The sequence below is a fragment of the Limulus polyphemus genome, unplaced genomic scaffold (assembly GCF_000517525.1).
Source record: "Limulus polyphemus unplaced genomic scaffold, Limulus_polyphemus-2.1.2 Scaffold7504, whole genome shotgun sequence".
Classification (NCBI taxonomy): Eukaryota; Metazoa; Arthropoda; class Merostomata; order Xiphosura; family Limulidae; genus Limulus; species Limulus polyphemus.
The window spans coordinates 1-6,718 of record NW_013673114.1 but is presented as its reverse complement, the minus strand read 5'-3'; the positions used below and the strand labels follow the sequence as shown (position 1 = coordinate 6,718).

The 6,718-nt window shown below is 35.3% G+C and overlaps 1 long non-coding RNA gene across 1 annotated transcript in view; it reads left to right on the top strand.

Moving 5' to 3' along the window:
• Positions 1-6,679, top strand: part of LOC111089826 — a 10,483-nt gene extending 3,804 nt beyond the window's left edge. The window contains exon 3 of the long non-coding RNA XR_002613999.1: positions 6,030-6,679. This is a non-coding gene — a long non-coding RNA (uncharacterized LOC111089826). The remainder of the gene's footprint in view (positions 1-6,029) is intronic.
• Positions 6,680-6,718: the final 39 nt, after the last annotated feature.

The following is a 6,718-nucleotide window of genomic DNA, read 5'->3' as shown; positions in this document are numbered from 1 at the left end:
AGTAGTTACCCCTTTCTGATACAGTTTCAGCAGCAGTAGTTACACCTTTCTGATACAGTTTCAGCAGCAGTAGTTACCCCTTTCTGATACAGTTTCAGCAGCGGTAGTTACCTCTTTCTGGTACAGTTTCAGCAGCAGTAGTTACCCCTTTCTAATACAGTTTCAGCTATGTTGCCTCTAAACATTTTAGGAAACATAAATCAAATGAATTTTCTTTTTCATATTGAGCAAAAACTTGCTCAGAAATATTTATTTATTTGGCGAGAGAAGGTAGTTTTACAACAGATTCAGGTTTGATAGGGGGGACTGGTCCCCTGGGTTAAAAAAGTAACTCATCACGAAAGCAGTATACATAAAAGTATCAAAAGACTTCGCACATCGATAAAATCAAACAATTCCTTTAAAACTTACTGAGTAGTTCTGTATGTAGCAAAGAAAATATTTTCTGTAAATCTAGTTTAAAAACTTTCACCCTAGACTTTAAACCACACACGCACGTATCGATATACCGTTCCTTTTTGTTTTTAACAAAACTTTGTGTTATGTGTTTGGTTGTTATTAAACACAAAGCTACACAATGGGCTATCTGTGTTGTGTCAACCACGGGTATCGAAACCAGGTCTTCAGCGTTATAAGCCTGCAGACTTACCACTGAGCCACTGGGGTGGGGTTAGTAAAACACTGAAAACAGGTAAAATAGAGCTTGATTGGTATTTTCAATGTAGACGGTACCTAATACAGGACGGGGGTTGAAAGGTCAATGACCAGGTAAGAAGATCCTGTTATAGTTAGGTACAGCCACTCCTAATGTTGAATTACTGACCAGAGGGAAGACAACCAGTTAGAAGCACCTACTACTCTAAATACATTGTCCTCTTTTAGCCGATCGACGGGATTGGCCATCGTTCTCATAATACATCCTCAGGTCTGCGCAGAGCTGGATAATTCAGAAAAAATAAATAAACGAAGTTTGAAGATCCTAACATATTTCATCCTCCAAGATGTCTTCCTATCAAATAGGGATTCTCACATTAAATACATTTTGAAAGTTACAAATTTATCTAAGATCCTGTTGAAGCTATCTTAAGTGTGCTATGAAAAGTTCTCGTATCTTTCTCAATATTTTTAATGTTTGTCAGTTTCTTTGTTGTTAAGCACAAAACTGGGTGTTTATGCTGTACCAACCACGGTAATCTAAAGTAGGCTTTCAGCATTGTAAGACTTCAGACTTACCGTTGAGATACGGGGTGGGAGTAGGGTCAATAACGATGATTGGTTTCAGTTACAATGAAGTTATACAACAACAACAACAACAAAAACTCGTAGTTTCTGCACTTAGCTAAATATGAGTTCAGATTAATTACAAGTAAAAGAATGCCCCCCCAGTAGCGCAGAGGTATATCTGCGGACTTACAACGCTAAAATCCGGGTTTAGAGACCCGTGGAGGGAAGACCAAAGATAGCTCACTTTGTTTAATTACAAAAACAAACAAACATATGAGTAGAAATAAAACTTGATTTATGACTTATTGAACAAATAAATGACTTATTTATATCAAATAAGTTTAATTCATAAGTTTCGAGTAGCTCAAAAAGCATCATAAGTATCATTTTGGAAGTAACTTTTATTGTCAGAGTAAAGATTTATTTTGATTCTTCGTACAGGGAAGAATAATAATTACGAACATACCAAGCAATATTAAAGTTTTATTTGACTTTCAGGTAGAGCTACACAAAAGTCATCTATCTTCTCACATCCATCCCTAAACTAGAGAAAGCCTCATCACCAGCTGTTGGATTACTCTTGTCTCATTGAATAATGGTCACAGTTGGCCCCTAAGGGCGGAGAAAGTTTTCTTAGCAACGGGACGCGAGCCAGAAACCCCGAGATTTTATTATAAGTTTCAATGTTATCATAGAATCGGTAGACTCTATATGTAAGGATGACCAAGGTACTCAATAGACATAATACAAATATGTATGCTATAAATTAACAACGACAGAGAGTTTTACTTTAAGAAATGTTTACCACTCACTTTCATTTGATTCTCTACCCGACAAGCCTAAAAACAAGGAAAGAAACCGTCGCTAAGATACCAAACTAGAAAGTGACCAACCCATCAAATTGTTCATATTTCTTCTTGTTGCTTCAGTCGACCTAACTCTACAACTACTTTATCACTAACGTCAGTTTAAACCTAAATCCACTCTACGTGTTTCTGAGCAGTGCACAAAGTCATCGCTTAGTCGTAATATTCAGTAGTGATTAAACAAAATCATAATTCTAATGTAAACGATATTATCATTACCCCTAGAAGTTAGCTTTTTTACAGAAGTTTGGTGTTCCTTTAAAAAGCTTAAGTACAGGGTGATACAGGAATTATCAGTCAATAATAGATGAGCATTAGATGACTGTAACATGTAGAATACTCAGTGTTTGGATACTATACAACTGATGTCTTTAGGGAGCCAACCCCTATATTATGTATGAAGTGACGGAATAAAAAACAAATCAATACACATAATATTAAATTTTATTACACACATTCATAGAATACATTAATTTCCAGTCAGGGGAAAAAATCACAAAATAAGTAATAAAAAACATTTTGTAAATGTAAAATGATGTAGGGATGGCAGTGCCAAGAAGAATGCAAACAAGAATATAGGGATGATACAGCTATACATATGTCATCCATACATGATTTTCAATATTATAATTTAATGTTATACTGTAAAATGCATACTTGACTTTAATATTACTGCAGTTGGAAGTTATATATATTCCTGTTGGTATACAGTTTGTTTATCATAATATCACTGTCATGTCAGGGTAAACATCAATGTTGTGTACCTAAGAACCTAGGACTTACGTACAAGGAAAACTAAGTTGAGTCAAACATGTCTTGATTGTTACAAACTTTCGTTACGAGGTCGGTCGAATTGACCGATCTCGTAACCATTCTGTACTCGTGCATTTTACAGTGTAACATTAAATTCTAATATTGAGAGTCATCTAGGGATGATCAAGTATAGCTGTATCATCCCTATATTCTTGTTTACATTCTTTTTGGCACTGCCAGTTCTACATAATTTTACATTTACAAAATGTTTTTATTTACTTCTAAGCTCAGTAAAGTTGTATCAACAAACTGAAACGACTTTGTTAGCAGCGGAAAGAAAGTACTGGCATTCAGAAATATCTAACACACTGTTAGCTAAACCGATACATCTCAAGTGCTTTATTCAAAATTTTAGGAAAACACGTAGGTTCAAAAAATCAGTTAAAATACGAAATACGAGCGAACGTTTTCCGATGATGGACTTTCCTTCATCAGGGACAAACTAGGAATATTGCACTTGATAAGGAAAGGTCCAAAGGTTTCATAATGTTGTCTTTAAATGCCGTTACGACGCGCGACAAACATCTGTTTTTTAACTTCTGTCGATAAAATGCTTCTTCAATACCGATACAAGTTATTTATAAAACATTAAAGGTCGTGTTGAAGTTATCTGAACGTCTGTTTAAATCTCACAACTAATTTTCCTCCAAGAAAAGTCGTCGAATCGCTTATATTCAAGTATTGTTTACATACCTCATAACATAATGCTTATAACGATCGGCTCTGAAATTTGCCTTAAACACTAATTATGAGGAACGTGTATGTTTTTTAAGTGATGTAACGGCTTGAACTCCTTAAAATTTCTCTATGGATATTAATTCAAAATGGTATGCTTAAATCTCAAGTCAAACAGATCCGGAGATAGAACAACAGACAAGTTTATGTAAGCAAACTTTAGTACCGTCAATTCAAACACATAAACAAACTTTAGTACCGTCAATTCAAACACATAAACAAACTTTAGTACCGTCAATTCAAACACATAAACAAACTTTAGTACCGTCAATTCAAACACATAAACAAACTTTAGTACCGTCAATTCAAACACATAAACAAACTTTAATACCGTCAATTCAAACACATAAACAAACTTTAGTGCCGTCAATTCAAACACATAAACAAACTTTAATACCGTCAATTCAAACACATAAACAAACTTTAATACCGTCAATTCAAACATATAAACAAACTTTAATACCGTCAATTCAAACACATAAACAAACTTTAGTACCGTCAATTCAAACATATAAGTAAGACTTTGAAAGTATTTCAGCTTCGATAGAACAACAATAAAAATATTAATTTCCCTGTCTATTACGACCTATGCCCGGCATAGCTAGGTGGTTAGGGCGCTCGGCTCCCCGCCCCCCCCCCCAAACGTGCTCGCCCCTTTCAGCCGTGGGGGCGTGATAAAGTTGCGGTCAATCCCACTATTCGTTGGTAAAAGAGTAGTTCAACAGTTGGCGGTGTGTGGTGATGAATAGCTGCCTTTTCCTCTAGTCTTACACTGCTAAATTAGAGACGGCTAGCGCAGATAGCCCTCGTGTAGTTTTTCGTGAAATTCAAAACAAAACAAACTATTACGACCTCAAACTAATGTAGGATTGAATCACCTTTGATCATCATAACAAACTGACTGACCTATGCATGGTATAGAGTTCACAAGATACTCGATTTTTTCCATAATGGTCTATTCGTCTTGGCGTATGATGTTTAATTGTTTATCAGATGTCGGTAGAGGATTACTAACTCATCCATAAGATGCTCGATCGGACTGATATTCTGTGATTGTGCTGGATAAATATCGTATCTTCCGTGTTCTAATCTTTATCTAGAACTTTGGAAACAAAAATTGGAAGCAACGTTCAACTATGTACTCCCAAATTTAGTTATCTTTCTAAGATATTAAAAAATACCAACCCTGTTCCTGTTACGAACAATTTACCTACACAATTATATTTTCTCCAGCAGCTCGCAACTGTCAGAACAACAAAAGTATCTCATGTGTTTTCCCATTTTTTAAAATTATATTCTCTATCTACAAAAGGTAGAACGACTTTAGAGGCCAAATCAAACGCTTTCAGTGAAAGATAAATATTTAACTTTGAAAAGAAAAACATATGTTATTATTTCGTTTGCAATCAAGCGAGTCTCGTACCCAGGCTGATATTTCTCGACTTATGCTTCCTGGTTTGTACTATTAGCTTTGTTGATGTGGAAATAGATCTCGGAAAGTCTCATGCTTCAATAACAACTCATTTTGTTCAACCTCTTCGCTGTACGAATAAAATCAGTACCCAAATCAGCATAAACTTACAAGTTAAACAAAGAAAACAAGTAAAACATGGATGTCAAACACACATGTAAAGTAGAGGAGCACTCAGTAGAACACATGTTTCCGACACGAAGCGTTGATCATATTCGGCTCTCCAAAAAAATAAGAAAATGCATCCGTATGTCCGCCGTTATCAACGGATACGGACTATTTATGGCAGAACAATGAGGAACAATATTCTACATAAGTCCACCATGTTTCATTAACATCCGATCATGTTTGACTGAGTGATAGAGCCAAGATTTTTTTAGAATTTTCGTAACCTTGTTGTGACCTTGGACTTTCAAAAACTAATCACTTCTAAGTTGGGTAATAGTCCAAATGTTTATCAACATTCGTTCAAATTCATTTAGCAGTTTTCGAGAAACCTTGCTAACAAACACATACACAGGGTGAAAAAAATTACCTCTATCACCTTTGGTGGTGGTGAGTAATAACAGCTATTCACCCTCATCAGGAAATCCAAAGGGGTTGTAGTGAAACGTAAACTTAGGCCTACATTTGAACACCATTACCCAGGTATTATATTTACATGTAATTAGCCGAATCTGTTGGTATTTATTTGTTAAAGTTGTTTTTGGTGTATGTAGATTGTTCAAAATGTAACAGTATCAGCACTTTACAAATAAGCTGTTATTAATATAGTGTTTATATGGCTTCAAACTAAACATATTGTTCGTGATATTGAGGTCTCAAATATTCCCATTTTAAGTATCAACTACAAAAAAAAAGGAACCTAATCACTCTACCTCGTCCAATAACAGTTTACTTATTTCGTATAAATTGGAAAGTCTTACCAGGATGATTCGTCTTCTCTCAGGCTGGCTGCCGCTCCGGAACGAGTGCCTTGTCCAGGTACGATTTTAACAATCAAGTCCTCATAATCGACAGGTGGCACTGAGATGGAACGGAGCCTTTCCAAAAATGACTTGAAGGCCAGTCTGAAAGAATGTTGGCTATCGTGGAGGCCTACAAGTGGTCAATTCTAGATGGTCATTTGATCGGGACAGACGTCCAGATGCCTTTTTTGAAGAACTAAAGATAGTGGAGCACAGTCGTCTGACTTAACACTAAAATCAATATGGACTCAGGGTACCGTATATCTCAACCATGACTTAATTCCTGTCAATATATACATATAGCAATATTTACAGACTTAAGGGTATATCTCAAATATGCCTTAATTCCTGTCAATGTATATATAGCAATATTTACAGACTTAAGGGTATATTTCAACCATGACTTAATTCCTGTCAATATATATATAGCAATATTTACAGACTTAAGGGTATATCTCAAACCATGCCTTAATTCCTGTCAATGTATATATAGCAATATTTACAGACTTAAGGGTATATCTCAACCATGCCTTAATTCCTGTCAATGTATATATAGCAATATTTAGTAGTACTAAACAACTTACAGTACAAATAAAGTAGTACTAAACAACTTACAGTACAAATAAAGTAGTACTAAACAA